The sequence below is a fragment of the Drosophila willistoni genome, unplaced genomic scaffold (assembly GCF_018902025.1).
Source record: "Drosophila willistoni isolate 14030-0811.24 unplaced genomic scaffold, UCI_dwil_1.1 Seg533, whole genome shotgun sequence".
Classification (NCBI taxonomy): Eukaryota; Metazoa; Arthropoda; class Insecta; order Diptera; family Drosophilidae; genus Drosophila; species Drosophila willistoni.
The window spans coordinates 97,842-117,493 of NW_025814461.1; positions in this window are offsets into that span (position 1 = coordinate 97,842).

Sequence of the window (19,652 nt, forward strand, 5' to 3'; positions counted from 1 at the left end):
GGTGATAACTTTCCCATGGTTCATATGAACAGCGTTTTAGAAAAGTTGCAAGGTGCCGATGTGTTTTCAACTTTAGACTTAACAAACGGATTTTTCCATGTACCGGTAGTCCAAAGCTCTCAGAAATACCGAGCCCCGAGATTGATCTTAAAATCTTCGACTGCGCCCTTTATGATGTCGACATTGCTGGTACTTGCATTTCCCATAGTACGGCACCGTAAGTCCAGATGGGTTTCAGCACGGACGTTATGCGATTGACTTGTTTAATTCTCCCATGTTTTTCGCGGAAGCCGAACTGGTGTGAAGGGTTTTTGCCAGAAATGAGTTTAATTGGATCTACAGGACCTTTTCAAAAAGCTTCGAAAGACATGGCAGCAAACTGATTGGCCTACAGGATGATGGCTGGGTTTTGTCCTTTCCCACTTTAGGAATCATGATGATAGTGGACTTTTTCCACGCTCTTGGGAAGTACTCAATTCTTATTATAGCGTTGAACAGTTTGCAGATGTATTGTATGGCGATGATAGGGATTTCTAGGATCATTTTCGGTGTAATTGGGTCATGACCAGGGTGTTTTTTCGGCTTTAAGTGGTTTTGAATAACTGCAGTAATCTCATTCAATTAGAGTTTCGAGTACTCACTATCCGTTATTGTGCTTGAAGGGGGAAGTACAATCGAGTTTGATGTTGGATTTGGCTGGAAACGGTTTTCCGTTTGGCAAATACGGATGCCCTCTCTTGGTCACTGTGTGCTTATCCACCGGTTGGACTCCTTATCGGTGAAACTGTCTCTTTAGGAGCGCTTAAAGTTGGGTGACCTTTCCAAAGAGGATGTTTAGTGCTGGTTGGACTAAGCTTTTCTATGTATTTCCTTTGAGCCCAGCTTTCTTGTCTTAACGCCTTGAAGAGGTTGTGATTGGCATGCCTTAGTCGAAGTTTTGGTGCTGGTGAGCGAGTAATCCGCCATACTGTTTTTAGACGTCATTTTTTCCGTTACTAGTTGTTTTTTCCGTCGGTTCGTAGGCCTGTCATCAGGTTTTGGGTAAGTAGAGGCAGGTGGGGTAGATACTCTTGCTGCAGCTCCCAGCATTGACTCCAGTACAGAGACGCATATGTCAATGTCCTCTGCAGCATTCAGTTTCGGCGAACAGTCAATGTGGGCACTCATGTACATTTTAAATTTAAGCCAATTTGTTTTGTTGTTTTTAAGCCTATATGAGCGATCAAGTATTTGAAGTCTAGTTAATAGCATAAATAACACTGGAGAGTGATCGGAAGTTATATCAAGCAGTGTATCCGCAAAATGAGACCCAAACCATCTTATTGAGTGGGTTGACTATTGTGTTATACAACTGCTTGCCTTTAGGATTTACCAGGCGAGATCCCTAGTGCGTATTTTCGGCGTTATAGTGCCCTACTGCGGTAAATTCCTTTTCTGAGATTCATTGCCGAGATTGACAGAATGTTGTCATTAGGGGTAATTGAGTTCTTCTAGTCCTTGGAGTTCGTTCCTTCCATCCACTGAGAAGTCAAAGCGTAAGCGGCATTCACACTACCGGGCCGACCTCTACATCAATTTACGAACATGTCTTTTGCACTGTGTAAAGCACCGTCAACCACGTGTAGTCTAATAGATGAAGTCATCCCAGATCTTCGATACTGTGTATTTGGATATTTGAATGATTTATGCAACGTTTCCGAAGACTTTCAATACCACCTCGCCGTTCTGCCGAGCAATTCAAAAAGGCCAACATTACATTAAACATTAAGAAAAGTAATTTTTGCGTGCCTAGAATTAATTATTTGGATTATGTTATTGATAACGCAGGCATTTGTACAAATCCAACAAAAATATCATGCTTGCTAAACTGGCCGACCCCTAAAATTTGAAGAAAGTCCTAGGGATTCTTGGTATTTACGGGTGGTACCGTAGGTTTATTCCAAATTTCTCCGATCTTACATGCCCAACAACAGACGTTTTGTCCGCAAAAAAGAAGTTTATGTGGACACCAGAGGCCAAAAAAGCTCGTCCGGGATATTGTTAAAAATTTAACATACATATAACACTGTGTGAGTGAAATAGACAACCAATCAATTTCTAAGAAGTGACAAAGCAAAAGCTTTTTGTGTCGGCATCATTGTGTAAGTGCAAGCGAGATAGGCTGTGCTAGATTTATTGCATAAAATCGTTGATGGCAAATACGTTAGGAAGCAGACACTATATGTACGAGCATGTTTGATAACGGACGGCGATCAGTGAAACTTTTTAGAACAGTCTAGAAATATTTGGATAGAGCGAATCAAGACGCAAAACGTCAGCAGAGGCAGAGTCAACCCGTTGGCAGAGGCAAAGCTGGACGTTAGCGCAAGGTAAAACGTCAGCAGAGGCAGAGGCAACCGGTTGGCAGTGGCAAAGCTGGACGTAGCGCGAGGCAAAACGTCAGCAGAGGCAGAGGCAAAGCTGGACGTAGCGCAAGGTAAAACGTCGGCAGAGGCAGAGGCAACACGTTGGCAGAGGCAGAAGCTGGACGCGGCAAGAGAGAAAACGTCAGAAGAGGCCCGACGAAGACTTCGTGGGGCAGGAGCGGACTTGGGTAAATTTTTGGGGACTATAGATAGTTCTAATGGTTAACTGAATTTATTCAAACTAACCTTAGCATTAATTATTGTTATTGAACAAAGAAAATATTGTAATATTGAGCTTGACGAGGTTATGGGATTGCGAGTCGCAGATTTGCGAAATAAGTTGGCCGAATTGAACCTTAGCACAGTGGGAAGATTTACAGAATAGACTTTTTACGCATTACAAAATTCAAGACCAGGATAGCGAGGAAAAGAAGTAGAATCAGTAGTTACAGTTATGGGCGAACTGCCTACAAATAATTTTAGTCGATCTTGGTACATCTTAAAAGGGCAGTGTATCCTATTTTTCCGACATTGATTCGTGGGTGCAACAGATAGAAGAGTGTACTATTGCAGTACAATGGGACAAGTTACAGACCTTTATATATGCCAAACAGTTGTTAGCTGCGACAGCCAAATCATTTTTCCGAAGTCAACATGGTATACACAATTTGGAGATATTAAAAGCAGCATTGCAAAGAATTTGGTTCGAAACGATTAGCAGCTGAGATTCATAGAATATTATCGCAACGTTCTTAGAAAAGATAGGAATCTTTACATGTAAATTTGTATGCTTTAATGGAAATTGCCAAACCAGTGAGTTTGGACGATGAGAGCTTGATAGAATATATTGTAAAGGACATTCCAGACTCACAAGTAAATAAAGCTATTCTATTTCAAGCCTGGAATCTAGAAAAACTGAAATTTCAAATAAATTCGTATCAGTGAGTTCCTGCTTCACACAAGTCGTTAAACAAGTTTGAGGCTCAGTAATCTAACTTTATATTTAAAGGACTTATAGATACTTGTCTTATGCGAAGAAATATTTACTTTATGATTGGATCGAAACCGTTATTATTCGGAGCTAGACACTTAACAGGATTAGTTAGGATTATGTTATAATACCATTGAAAGTGGATGGTTTAGTTATGAACATAGCATACTATGTAGTGCCAGATCAAGACATAAGTTTTGATGCTATAGTGGGTCGAACGATAATGAACACTGTCAATATAAGTGTAACAACAAATGGATCTAATTTTGCTATTCGCAACAATATAGAAGTTTGGTACACCCATAGTAAGCCAAAGAGAGAACAAAACGAGTCAGATATTCAGAGAGATTGGAAATTGTTCATCACAAATATTAAAGATAGAGATAAGAGTTTAGACATAAATCTGTCGCATTTGAACCATTTGATAAAAGGGGCAGAAGAGAAATTAATTCGATACCACAAGCCAATAAGAAATGCGATTTGACCAGTAAGCATGAAAATTATATTGAGCGACGAAATACCTGTACATCAGCACCCGAGACGTTTAGCCCTTTATGACCAGGAAATCGTTGATAAACAAATTCAAGAATGGCTAGCAGAGAAAATAGAACAAATGTCTTAGTCTCGAAAAAGAATGGTCAGAAACGTTTATGCTGTGTCTACAGGAAATTAAACGAAAAGATTCTTGGTGATAACTTTCCCATGGTTCATATAGACAGCGTTTACGAAAAGTTGCAAGGTGCCGATGTGTTCTCAACTTTAGACTTAACAAACGGATTTTTCCATGTACCGGTAGTCGAAAGCTCTCAGAAATACACTTCTTTGTTACTCAGAGTGGACAATATAAATTCCTGTATGTTCCTTTCGGTATTTCTAATTCACCAGCTATATTTACAAGATTCATAATGGTTGTATTAGGATATTTGATTAAAGCAAACGATTGTGAAGTCAACATGGCAGAAATCATCATTCCAAATGAACAAATGTACTAAAACGCGTACTAGACGTGTGAGTAATTGGAGTAAATGTCAGATGCTGCAACGAAAAGTCCTATTTTTAGGTCATGACGTAGAAAAACGTTAACGTTTAATATATTTGTTGAATCTACTCTTAAATTGGAGCCTAACAATAAGTTGGGTTGGTCTGTCATTTCTTTTAAGACGAGTTCTATTATTAGTTCGAGTAAGGGAATTGGTAAGAACATTGATTGTTGACTACCAATTTTAGATTTTACGCAAGGTATATTTAGATCATTTTTAATGTTGTCGTTCCGTAAGTACCACCGAGCCCCGAGATTGATCTTAAAATCTTCGACTGCGTCCTTTGTATGATGTCGACATTGCTGGTACTTGCATTCCCCCATAGTACGGCACCGTAAGTCCAGATGGGTTTCAGTACGGACGTTATGCGATTGACTTGTTTAATTCTCCCATGTTTTTGGCGGAAGCCGAACTGGTGTGAAGGGATTGTGCCAGAAATGAGTTTAATTGGATCTGCAATACCTTTTCAAAAAGCTTCGAAAGACATGGCAGCAAACTGATTGGCCTATAGGATGATGGCTGAGTTTTGTCCTTTCCCACTTTAGGAATCATGATGATAGTGGACCTTTTCCACGCTCTTGGGAAGTAGTCAATTCTTATTATAGCGTTGAACAGTTTGCAGATATATTGTATGGCGATGATAGGGATTTTTAGGATCATTTTCGGTGTAATTGGGTCATGACCAGGGTGTTTTTTCGGCTTTAAGTGGTTTTGAATAACTGCAGTAATCTCATTCGATTGGAGTTTCGAGTACTCACTATCCGTTAATGGGCTTGAAGGGGGAAGTAACGGGTGTTTTTTTAAGCGTTTGGTTTTTAAAATTGAAATTAAACACACAAAATTTGAATATTATTGTTAAATTTTTATTTGAGGTGATAAAACAAACTCTGCCAATTACTTTTTAAAAATGACTTCATGTAAATGTTGGCCGCGACTGCGTTTCAAGTGATCAACACGGAAGGTCCAATTTTGCACCACTTTTTCCAACATGTCTAAGGAATTTCGCCAATAACACGACTGATATTGTCTTCCAATGCACCAATTGACGTTGGTTTGTCCTGGTAAACCAATGACTTTACATATCCCATAAAAAATAATCCAGTGGTGTAATGTCACATGACCGCGGTGGCCAACTGACGGGTCCAAAACGAGAGATTAATTGTTCACCGAACTCATCTTTCAATAGGTCCATTGTCTCACGTGCTGTGTGGCATGTGGCACCGTCTTGTTGAAACCACAAATCAACCAGATCATTATCTTTCATTTTGGGCAAAAAAAAGTCTGTTATCATCGAACGATAACGCTGTCCATTGACGGTGACGTGGCGACCGTTATCGTCTTTGAAGAAAAATGGTCCAATGATAGCGCCAGCCCATAAACCGCACCCGTCAATGGCAAATACGGATGCCTCTTGGTCACTGTGTGATTATCCACCGGTTGGACTCCTTATCGGTGAAACTGTCTCTATAGTAGCGCTTAAAGTTGGGTGACCTTTCCAAAGAGAATGTTTAGTGCTGGTTGGACTAAGCTTTTCTATGTATTTCCTTTGAGCCCAGCTTTCTTGTCTTAACGCCTTGAAGAGGTTGTGATTGGCATGCCTTAGTCGAAGTTTTGGTGCTGGTGAGCGAGTAATCCGCCATACTGTTTTTAGACGTCATTTTTCCGTTACTAGTTGTTTTATCCGTCCGTTCGTAGGCCTATAAGCCAATTTGTTTTGTTGTTTTAAAGCCTACATGGGCGATCAAGTATTTGAGGTCTGGTTAATAGCGTAAATAGCACTGGACAGTGATCAGAAGTTATATCAAGCAGTGTATCCGCAAAATCAATCAAGGCAACCAATGTAGTGTTGCAGCAGCTGTATTGGTCAGATATAGCAGTTGCTTTTAAGTGCTGAGTTTCAAATCTGTTGAGGAACGAGTAGTTTATACGGTTCTTGATTAGGATACCAGGCCCGCCATGAGCTTTGCCGTCTGAATGATTTGTTGCGTATAAGGTATATTTTGGTATTTAAAAATTCTTTTTTGATGTTAATGTGTTTTCGATATCAGCATGACGTCGATTTCACTTGAGTCGACCAATAGTAGTAGGTTATTTTTGTACCATACACCCATAGGGTGAAATCCCTTCGTCCCCACAAAGTATATATATTCTTGATCACGATCAACAACCGAGTCGATCTAGCCATGTCCGTCTCTCCGTTCGTCCGTCCGTCTGTATGAACACCTAGATCTCGGAGACTATAAGAGCTAGAGCCACCAAATTTGTCATGCAGTTTCGTGTAGTATGTACACTTATCGAGTTTGTTTCAAATTTTTGACACGCCCCCTTACGCCTCCGGAATTTACAAAAAACAGATTTTCTTAAAAACTATGTAAGCTACAGACATTAAATTTGGTATGTAAGCTAGCTTAATAGACGCGCAGATATTGACTATTTAAAAATTTTGCCACGCCCATTTCCGCCCCAGAAAATTAAACAAAACTGATTTTCTCGAAAACTAACAAAGCTAAAGTCACCAAATTTAGTATGTATATTGGCTTAGTATGCGCGCAGAATACATATATTTTAATATGTTGCCACGCCCACTTCCGCCTCCATAATTTGGAAAAACCGATAGGCTCTTGCAATTTTTTGACCATCGCGATCAAATTTGGCAGACTAATAAATCTTATCTATTTCTATCAAACTACCAAATTTGAAATCGGACTAGAAACATACAAAATATACGTATGAACGTATTTTGCTACGCGATCCATAAGGGCAGAATTTTCCGTTGGCTTGTGGCGGCGCTAGAGTGCTCGTGTGTTTGTAGAGTGAGCGAGATAGCATATGGTATGAGGGTATGTTAAAACAATTTAATAGACATACATTTTGTTTTCGAAATTTTAAATATTTGTTTCACCTGGTTAAGATCCTTAAAGACAAGACATCCTCTGTAGTTGGCCGTGTGGTTCCCTACACAGTTACTGCATAGTCGTAGTGCGACGTTATTTCTGTCCTTGGTGCAAATGCCATAGCCAAGAGCCAACATACACTCACCTAAGAGTGCTTGTTATAGGTGAGATGGGTTACAACTTACAAGGGGCACTTCAGGTATGCGAATCACCGATTTGGATGAATTTTGTATATGTTGTAGAATACCCCGTCATTTGAAGCTGTGTGAAATATTTCGGCGCCCTATTCTATATTTTCCTAATAAATCGGATTTATAATTATAGCATTGGTGACTTATAGGTAGAACGCCGAGTGGACTCGGTGTAAGGGGTATAGGTCCTGCCTAAAATAGGCTAACCAAATGGCGTGTTTATGTCCTAGGATCTCGATTCACCATAGTTACTTATTGTAACGCATTCGCTATGACCATGAAAAAGAAAGATGTTCCTTTGAGAGTTGCTTGTTGGGCTATGTATCTTCAAGTTTTTGATTATGTTATTCTACATCTATCAAGTACTCAAATGTGCCACGTCGATGCGTTGAGTCGTTTTGCATGTTTTATGTTTGTTAAGGACACTATTAAACATCGATTAAGAGAAGCTCAGTTGCAAGATGAGTGGACCAAGGCAGTAAAGACACTAGTCAAAAAGGAAAGCTATGAAGACTTCTATATAGAGAACGAGATTCTCTATAAAGACCCTAATTGTGGCAGTGGAACATGAGATTATTAAACTTGCACATAACCAGGGTCATTTTTCCGTCAAGAAAACGCAAGATTTGATCGAGAAATCGTACTATATTCCCGAATTGAGACGTTTTGTCCGCAAAAAAAGAAGTTTATGTGGACACCAGAGGCCAAAAAAGCTCGTCCGGGATATTGTTAAAAATTTAACATACATATAACACTGTGTGAGTGAAATAGACAACCAATCAATTTCTAAGAAGTGACAAAGCAAAAGCTTTTTGTGTCGGCATCATTGTGTAAGTGCAAGCGAGATAGGCTGTGCTAGATTTATTGCATAAAATCGTTGATGGCAAAATACGTTAGGAACCAGACACTATATGTACGAGCATGTTTGATAACGGACGGCGATCAGTGAAACTTTTTAGAACAGTCTAGAAATATTTGGATAGAGCGAATCAAGACGCAAAACGTCAGCAGAGGCAGAGTCAACCCGTTGGCAGAGGCAAAGCTGGACGTTAGCGCAAGGCAAAACGTCAGCAGAGGCAGAGGCAAAGCTGGACGTAGCGCAAGGTAAAACGTCGGCAGAGGCAGAGGCAACCCGTTGGCAGAGGCAGAAGCTGGACGCGGCAAGAGAGAAAACGTCAGAAGAGGCCCGACGAAGACTTCGTGGGGCAGGAGCGGACTTGGGTAAATTTTTGGGGACTATAGATAGTTCTAATGGTTAATTAAATTTATTCAAACTAACCTTAGCATTAATTATTGGTATTGAACAAAGAAAATATTGTAATATTGAGCTTGACGAGGTTATGGGATTGCGAGTCGCAGATTTGCGAAATAAGTTGGCCGAATTGAACCTTAGCACAGTGGGAAGAAAACGCGATTTACAGAATAGACTTTTTACGCATTACAAAATTCAAGACCAGGATAGCGAGGAAAAGAAGTAGAATCAGTAGTTACAGTTATGGGCGAACTGCCTACAAATAATTTTAGTCGATCTTGGTACATCTTAAAAGGGCAGTGTATCCTATTTTTCCGACATTGATTCGTGGGTGCAACAGATAGAAGAGTGTGCTATTGCAGTACAATGGGACAAGTTACAGACCTTTATATATGCCAAACAGTTGTTAGCTGCGACAGCCAAATCATTTTTCCGAAGTCAACATGGTATACACAATTTGGAGATATTAAAAGCAGCATTGCAAAGAATTTGGTTCGAAACGATTAGCAGCTGAGATTCATAGAATATTATCGCAACGTTCTTAGAAAAGATAGGAGTCTTTACATGTAAATTTGTATGCTTTAATGGAAATTGCCAAACCAGTAAGTTTGGACGATGAGAGCTTGATAGAATATATTGTAAAGGACATTCCAGACTCACAAGTAAATAAAGCTATTCTATTTCAAGCCTGGAATCTAGAAAAACTGAAATTTCAAATAAATTCGTATCAGTGAGTTCCTGCTTCACACAAGTCGTTAAACAAGTTTGAGGCTCAGTCAGGAAGGATTAATCAGGGTAAAATAATCTAACTTTATATTTAAAGGACTTATAGATACTTGTCTCATGCGAAGAAATATTTACTTTATGATTGGATCGAAACCGTTATTATTCGGAGCTACACTCTTAACAGGATTTGGCGACAGTAAAGTGATGACTTTCGGTATGTTATAAGAAAGAGAAATTAATTCGAAGAGAAGAGAAATTAATTCGATACCACAAGCCAATAAGAAATGCGATTTGACCAGTAAGCATGAAAATTATATTGAGCGACGAAATACCTGTACATCAGCACCCGAGACGTTTAGCCCTTTATGACCAGGAAATCGTTGATAAACAAATTCAAGAATGGCTAGCAGAGAAAATAGAACAAATGTCTTAGTCTCGAAAAAGAATGGTCAGAAACGTTTATGCTGTGTCTACAGGAAATTAAACGAAAAGATTCTTGGTGATAACTTTCCCATGGTTCATATAGACAGCGTTTACGAAAAGTTGCAAGGTGCCGATGTGTTCTCAACTTTAGACTTAACAAACGGATTTTCCATGTACCGGTAGTCGAAAGCTCTCAGAAATACACTTCTTTTGTTACTCAGAGTGGACAATATAAATTCCTGTATGTTCCTTTCGGTATTTCTAATTCACCAGCTATATTTACAAGATTCATAATGGTTGTATTAGGATATTTGATTAAAGCAAACGATTGTGAAGTCAACATGGCAGAAATCATCATTTCAAATGCACAAATGTACTAAAACGCGTACTAGACGTGTGAGTAATTGGAGAACATTGAATGTTGACTACCAATTTCAGATTTTACGCAAGGTATATTTAGATCATTTTTAATGTTGTCGTTCCGTAAGTACCACCGAGCCCCGAGATTGATCTTAAAATCTTCGACTGCGTCCTTTGTATGATGTCGACATTGCTGGTACTTGCATTCCCCCATAGTACGGCACCGTAAGTCCAGATGGGTTTCAGTACGGACGTTATGCGATTGACTTGTTTAATTCTCCCATGTTTTTGGCGGAAGCCGAACTGGTGTGAAGGGATTGTGCCAGAAATGAGTTTAATTGGATCTGCAATACCTTTTCAAAAAGCTTCGAAAGACATGGCAGCAAACTGATTGGCCTATAGGATGATGGCTGAGTTTTGTCCTTTCCCACTTTAGGAATCATGATGATAGTGGACCTTTTCCACGCTCTTGGGAAGTAGTCAATTCTTATTATAGCGGTGGACAACTGACGGGTCCAAAACGAGAGATTAATTGTTCACCGAACTCATCTTTCAATAGGTCCATTGTCTCACGTGCTGTGTGGCATGTGGCACCGTCTTGTTGAAACCACATATCAACCAGATCATTATCTCTCATTTTGGGCAAAAAAAAGTCTGTTATCATCGAACGATAACGCTGTCCATTGACGGTGACGTGGCGACCGTTATCGTCTTTGAAGAAAAATGGTCCAATGATAGCGCCAGCCCATAAACCGCACCCGTCAGTTGGCCACCGCGGTCATGTGACATTACACCACTGGATTATTTTTTATGGGGATATGTAAAGTCATTGGTTTACCAGGACAAACCAACGTCAATTGGTGCATTGGAAGACAATATCAGTCGTGTTATTGGCGAAATTCCCTTATACATGTTGGAAAAAGTGGTGCAAAATTGGACCTTCCGTGTTGATCACTTGAAACGCAGTCGCGGCCAACATTTACATGAAGTCATTTTTAAAAAGTAATTGGCAGAGTTTGTTTTATCATCTCAAATAAAAATTTAACAATAATATTCAAATTTTGTGTGTTTCATTTCAATTTTAAAAACCAAACGCTTAAAAAAACACCCGTTACAATCGAATTTGATGTTAGATTTGGCTGGAAACGGTTTTCCGTTTGGCAAATACGGATGCCTCTTGGTCACTGTGCGATTATCCACCGGTTGGACTCCTTATCGGTGAAACTGTCTCTATAGTAGCGCTTAAAGTTGGGTGACCTTTCCAAAGAGAATGTTTAGTGCTGGTTGGACTAAGCTTTTCTATGTATTTCCTTTGAGCCCAGCTTTCTTGTCTTAACGCCTTGAAGAGGTTGTGATTGGCATACCTTAGTCGAAGTTTTGGTGCTAGTGAGCGAGTAATCCGCCATACTGTTTTTAGACGTCATTTTTCCGTTACTAGTTGTTTTATCCGTCCGTTCGTAGGCCTATAAGCCAATTTGTTTTGTTGTTTTAAAGCCTACATGGGCGATCAAGTATTTGAGGTCTGGTTAATAGCGTAAATAGCACTGGACAGTGATCGGAAGTTATATCAAGCAGTGTATCCGCAAAATCAATCAAGGCAACCAATGTAGTGTTGCAGCAGCTGTATTGGTCAGATATAGCAGTTGCTTTTAAGTGATGAGTTTCAAATCTGTTGAGGAACGAGTAGTTTATACGGTTCTTGATTAGGATACCAGGCCCGCCATGAGCTTTGCCGTCTGAATGATTTGTTGCGTATAAGGTATATTTTGGTATTTAAGAATTCTTTTTTGATGTTAATGTGTTTTCGATATCAGCATGACGTCGATTTCACTTGAGTCGACCAATAGTAGTAGGTTATTTTTGTACCATACACCCATAGGGTGAAATCCCTTCGTCCCCACAAAGTATATATATTCTTGATCACGATCAACAACCGAATCGATCTAGCCATGTCCGTCTCTCCGTTCGTCCGTCCGTCTGTATGAACACCTAGATCTCGGAGACTATAAGAGCTAGAGCCACCAAATTTGTCATGCAGTTTCGTGTAGTATGTACACTTATCGAGTTTGTTTCAAATTTTTGACACGCCCCCTTACGCCTCCGGAATTTACAAAAAACAGATTTTCTTAAAAACTATGTAAGCTACAGACATTAAATTTGGTATGTAAGCTAGCTTAATAGACGCGCAGATATTGACTATCTAAAAATTTTGCCACGCCCATTTCCGCCCCAGAAAATTAAACAAAACTGATTTTCTCAAAAACTAACAAAGCTAGTCACCAAATTTAGTATGTATATTGGCTTAGTATGCGCGCAGAATACATATATTTTAATATGTTGCCACGCCCACTTCCGCCTCCATAATTTGGAAAAAACCGATAGGCTCTTGCAATTTTTTGACCATCGCGATCAAATTTGGCAGACTAATAAATCTTATCTATTTCTATCAAACTACCAAATTTGAAATCGGACTAGAAACATACAAAATATACGTATGAACGTATTTTGCTACGCGATCCATAAGGGCAGAATTTTCCGTTGGCTTGTGGCGGCGCTAGAGTGCTCGTGTGTTTGTAGAGTGAGCGAGATAGCATATGGTATGAGGGTATGTTAAAACAATTTAATAGACATACATTTTGTTTTCGAAATTTTAAATATTTGTTTCACCTGGTTAAGATCCTTAAAGACAAGACATCCTCTGTAGTTGGCCGTGTGGTTCCCTACACAGTTACTGCATAGTCGTAGTGCGACGTTATTTCTGTCCTTGGTGCAAATGCCATAGCCAACAGCCAACATACACTCACCTAAGAGTGCTTGTTATAGGTGAGATGGGTTACAACTTACAAGGGGCACTTCAGGTATGCGAATCACCGATTTGGATGAATTTTGTATATGTTGTAGAATACCCCGTCATTTGAAGCTGTGTGAAATATTTCGGCGCCCTATTCTATATTTTCCTAATAAATCGGATTTATAATTATAGCATTGGTGACTTATAGGTAGAACGCCGAGTGGACTCGGTGTAAGGGGTAGAGGTCCTGCCTAAAATAGGCTAACCAAATGGCGTGTTTATGTCCTAGGATCTCGATTCACCATAGTTACTTATTGTAACGCATTCGCTATGACCATGAAAAAGAAAGATGTTCCTTTGAGAGTTGCTTGTTGGGCTATGTATCTTCAAGATTTTGATTTTGTTATTCTACATCTATCAAGTACTCAAATGTGCCACGTCGATGCGTTGAGTCGTTTTGCATGTTTTATGTTTGTTAAGGACACTATTAAACATCGATTAAGAGAAGCTCAGTTGCAAGATGAGTGGACCAAGGCAGTAAAGACACTAGTCAAAAAGGAAAGCTATGAAGACTTCTATATAGAGAACGAGATTCTCTATAAAGACCCTAATTGTGGCAGTGGAACATGAGATTATTAAACTTGCACATAACCAGGGTCATTTTTCCGTCAAGAAAACGCAAGATTTGATCGAGAAATCGTACTATATTCCCGAATTGAGAGATAAGGTTATTCGTGTGGTACATAGTTGTGTGACGTGTATTTTTGTTAACGCAAAAGCTGACAAAAAAGAGGGATATTTTACTTCAATAGAGAAGGGTGACAAACCACTTTGTTCTTACCATATTGATCACGTCGGACCAATGAAACTTAGAAATAAACGGTATAATTACTTGTTGGTTATTATAGATAGTTTTTCTAAGTACGTTTGGTTGTATCGCACCAGGAGCACAGGCGTAGATGAAGTGATACGGTGTTTAGAAGTTCAAGCAACAAATTTTGGGAACTCAGTAAAATTGATATCTGATAGAGGAGCGGCTTTTACATCGCACATCTCCAAAAAGTATTGGGAGGATCACAACAACGTGCATTTATTGATTACCTCCGGAGTACCGCGAGAAAATGGGCAGGTTGAATAGGTTGAAATACGTAAGGAAAGTTCAACAAATCATCAATTGATTACTAAGATCGCTCCTTTTATGATCCTAACCGGTATTGACATACGAAGATCAGAAGATGTAAACCTTAAAAAACTAGTCGATGATCTTCTAATCGAAGAACTAGCAGAACATAGGAAGAAAATACGAATGGAAGCACTTGAAAATATAAAACAAATTTAGGAGGAGAACAAGAAGTCAGCTAATCTAAAGAGAAAAGAGGGAAAACGATTTAGAATAAATAATTTGGCTGCTATTAAGCAACCCTAATATGGGGTTGGTCTGAAACTTAAAGAAAAGTAGGACCATATAATGTGAGGTAATCGAGGAATATTTAAAGAAGAGAAAGTCGAACTAATAGGACTTCAACTGTATCGGAATATATGAAGTTGTGGCGACAGCCATTCGGGTCGAATGTACTGTCAGGAGGGCCAAATGTGGGATATGGCATTGATAGAGCAGAATCTAAAGTAATAGAAGAGAAGAAATAAACACGTAGTGGCCGAACATATTAGTAATAGTAGAGAAGGCAGGGTTAAAAAGGGTGTAAATCATTCGCAAAGAAACTGTCAACTGAGTCCCACGTCAAGGTGTTATTTTTATAAGTATATTACTAAACTCTTAACAATATATTGAACTCGATTATCATCAAAAAATTCAAATATTAATAAATAAATAAATATAGTAACGATCATTGAATCAACGCTACATATATTAAAGCAACTATTGACTTCAGCTCCTATCCAAGCAAATGCAAATTTGGAAAATACACTTTTTCTCCATTGTGACGTTACGATTATAAAATAGGAGCTGCTTTAATTCAATTAAGTGAGGACAACCAATTGCTTATATGTCTAAAAGGTTAAGTAGAGCTCAACGTATTTATAGTGTCACGGAAAGGGAATATTGAAAGGTTTAGATGTTACAAGGAGATTCAGGAGTTTGAAGGTGTAACTGATCATTCCGGTTTATTATGGCTTATGCGTCAATAGAATTTCTCAGATAGATAATAAAGGTTAATATTTAGGCTATAACAGTTTAAATTTTCTATTTCATATATCATATGCTTTCACATATCATATGGTGCACGGGATCACGCTTATGCGAGGATGAAATAGCCGAATTAGAAATTGGTCCGATTGTGAATTTAGAGTCTGACGCATTGCAACGAGGATCGTATATAAAACTGAGAGAAAAATTTCTTAAGGATTTGAACAAATATCCGGACGTCAAGATGACAGAAAAATTTATTTATATGAGAACTGTTAATATATCACAGGAAAAGCATAGTTGGAAGTTGTGGGTACCAGACGGATTAGGACCAGTTGCCAAACATTGTCCGAACTTATATTCGCCAGAGTTCAGTTTGCAAGGAAACTAAAGCTCCAAATGATATTCTCCGTCTTTCAATGGGAAAACCATAATTTACATGCCGTCCATTTTAACGCTTTTATATTGATTTACTTGGCCCATACCCAAAAAGCAAAAGAGGATACGTTGGTCTGTTGATTGTACTAGACCACTACAGCAAATATTATTGGCTATTTGCACTTAAAAATTTAATTCTTTGTCCATTTAACACTTTTTGTTGACGAATATTGCTTTGGAGTTCCAGAGACAATTATCAGTGATAATGGAGTCCAATTTGAGGCCAACCATTTTAGTGCATTTCTTACCGAATTAGGTTTCACTCAAATGTATACTGCCGAACAGCCTAGAACCCCAGAGAGCGGCGCAGCGAGAGCGAAAAATCTTCGCTCGCAGCAGTGTCGCTACGCATCGAAAATAATTCAGTCTGCCACAGATTGCAGAACGATGAACGCATGTCTGTGTCGCTGCCCTTCAGGACATGTCGCACAGCCCGGGGTCGAACTCGCATTTAATTTTGTTGGCAAAATACTTTGATTTCCTTTCACTCTCTGTACTCCTATTTTCTTACTCTTTTGATTAGCATTCGATTATAAATAATGCTAATATTTTAATTTAATACTTTGCCAACAAAATTACTATTCACTATTTGTGTATATTATAGATAATATTTAAATAGCATTTACCTTTATCTATATCAAAAATCAATAAGAAAACACAAATACAATATATTTTCACTGCGTGCTCAGAAAAACGAAAAGTACAAACCAACGCGAACAGAAATACAAAAGAAAGTAAAAAACAACAACACAGTCTCGAATGAGAAATATTCATTTTTTTCCGGCAATTTTTTTTTCGGCAGCCGATTGGGTTTCGATAATGAAATTTGTTCGTTTTTATGCCGACGTCGGTGGCTCGGACAATGCGGCGACATTGTCGGCGCCGACAATTTCGTACTGAAGGGCTTTGAATTGAAAGCAAGTTAACACACATTTGCATTTACTTTGTGCCTGTGTGTGTGTGTGTTTTATTTTTTTTTTTTTTTTTTTTTATTTCATTTAAAACATTGCTAACATAATTACAAATAACATAACAAGGGAACAAACATACGAAGTCGGGCATAATGAAAAAGGATTACGGTTACTGCGGGACGACTTGTCGGTATTGCTTCGCAGACCGTGTGCTTCTTTAATTCGCCGACCTTTCCCTCTCCAACTGCCTAAGTTTCTTCATCACGTGTGCGGCGAAGGCGGCGGCCGCCTGCCACACGTTAGAGTTTGCGACCATCATCCCGGCGAGGTTACACTGCGTCACCGGCTCGCCCATGACCCTCTCCAACCGGTGTCTTTCCTCGTCAAATCTTGGGCAGTGTTGCAGCACATGACTCTCATCTTCTATGATGCCAGCGCCGCACCATGTGCACTCGTCGGAGACATCGTGGTGGAACCTCTTCAGGTAACTCCTGAAGCACTTGTGGCCGCTCATGAGCTGAGCAAGGTAGTAGTCAACCTCACCATGCTTCCTCGACACCCATTGTGTGATGTCCGGGATTAGTGCATGGGTCCACCGTCCCTTGGGCGAGGAGTCCCACCTCTCTTGCCATCTGCGCATGGAGTGCTGCCTTGCCATGAGTCGCGCCTGTCCTCTTGATTGGGTTATGTTGCTGCCACTTGATTGCCTTGATGCTACAAACGTGGCCGACGCAATTGCCGCACATTCATCGATGGGCATCATTCCAGCGATCACCAGAGCTGCGTCATCGGATATGGTGCGGAAAGCGCTACACACCCTAATAGCACTTAGACGATGAGTCGACTCGAGGCTCCTCCTGTAGCTCCTAACCTCCACACCTTTAATCCACGAAGGAACTGCGTACAGGGCAGTGGATTTTACTACGCTCGATAGTAGCAGTCGCCGTCCTTGCTTCGGGCCACGCGTATTCAGCAATATACGGGCTAGGGACCGGGCCGACGCAGCTGCCTTGCTACTGCAGTATTCTAAGTGCTCCTTGAAGGACAATCTAGTGTCAAGCATGACACCTAGGTATTTAATGGCACGCTTGGATACCACGAGGGAGTCACCTACTCTGATTTTTGCGGTTTCGACGCGCTTCCGGCTGCTAATGAGCACCGCCTCGGTCATTTGCGCTGCCAATTTAAGCCCTGCGGCCGATAGCCAGTGGCCAACTTTGGCTTTCGCCACGCTACAACGCTCTTCGGCGACGTGAAGGTCCTTGGCCGAAACCACCAGAGCGACATCGTCAGCAAACCCGACAATGTGTGTGTGCTGCTCGAACTCAAGGCGCAGGACTCCGTCGTACATGGTGTTTCATAACAAGGGGCCCAGGACGGATCCTTGTGGAACACCAGCCGATACCCCTCTTTCTTCCAGGCCATCCTCCGTTAAGTATCGGATTCTCCTGTCGCGAAAGTAGCTCCGCACGCTGTTCATCAGGTAGCTTGGGATATTGAATGTTGCCAGCGCGTCCAGTATGCGATCCCACCTTGCTGAGTTAAACGCGTTCTTCACGTCGAGCGTCACCACGATACAGTATTCTTTACTGCCGCCTTTCCATCTAGAGCCGTCGATTGCCTCAGCTGCCAAGTGAACCACACGGTTTATTGCGTCGATTGTGGATCTGGCCTTTCTGAATCCGAACTGGTGCTCGGATAAGCACCCGCCTGCTAATCTCGCCGACTCCAGTCTCGAGCAAAGCATCGAGACCAGCACCTTGCCAGCTGTATCCAACAGGCAAATGGGCCTATACGAGGATGCCTCGTCTGGTGGTTTTCCGGGCTTGGGCAACAACACAAGGTTTTGTAATTTCCACCTTGTGGGAAAGACTCCTTCTCTTATGCATTTTGAGTACAACTCCGTGAATACATGAGGGAGTATCGTTACTGCCAGTTTAAGTGCGATGTTGGGGATAGAGTCGGGACCCGGGGCTTTATTTGGCTTTTGACGCCTCACCGTCTCGATGACCTCAGCAAGCGAGCATTCTTCCACTTGAAGGTGTGTCCCAAGGGAGACACATGCGATAACTCCGGGGCGTCGGGAAATAGGCTGCTGACGATGGAGCGTACAGTGGTTGTGTCTGATGGGGATGACTGCCTGTTTCCGTGTACTCGTTTGACCACCGTCTGGTAGGCTTTGCCCCAAGGGTCTTGTTCTGCCGAATCACATAGCTCGAGGAAACATTCTCGCTTGCTATCCCTGATCGCCACCTTAAGGGCTTTCCTCCGCCTTCTGTACTCCAGAGTATGCCATGCCTACGCTCCAAACAGCCGAAGCAGCAATACTGTCGCTGGCGTAGGAAAGATCCACCACCGATCCTGTGCCGGCCCTTCGGAAAGTGTGTTGTGTGCCGACGTTAAGCAGAGATATGTTTAAGTTGGCAAAACCTTCAAGAAGAATACGGCCGCGGGCGTCAGTACGGGTGCTGCCCCACTCGGTGGCCCACGCGTTGAAATCCCCACCGATGATGAGACCTTGGCGTCCTCTTGCGTCGTTCGAGATGCTGTCTAGAATGCTTCCGAAACGCTCCAGTGCCAGGCTGGGTGCAAGGTAGCAGCTGTACACCCAGTTTCTGCCGATCCGCGCTCTGACAAAGCCGTCCTCAGATAGGACGTCCTGCATGACTAGCACGTTACTACCGCAGCACCAAATTGCTGCTTTGCCGCACGCTGCCTTGGCCCAGCGACCACTTTCTCCTACTCTATAGGGCTCACTCAGTAGAGCTATATCCGCCGACAACTCAGGCACAGTCTGCTGAAGCAGGTCCTGAGCCGCTATGCAGTGATTCAGGTTCAACTGCAAGAACTTCAAATGGGGCTGAGTCATTTGGCGTCTTTCTGCATCCTCTGGGCACCACTGGATGGGCACGCGCGGATACCCGCTATGTGGTTTAAGGGACTAAAAAGCACTTGGCGGCGGCCGAGCAGTCTGTAGACTTGTGACCAGGATTGCCACACCTGAAGCAGCAATTTGAATTAGGCATCGAAAACAGCACGCAGGTTGCGCTTCTAGCTCCTTTATTCGGCAGCTATCCAGAGTAC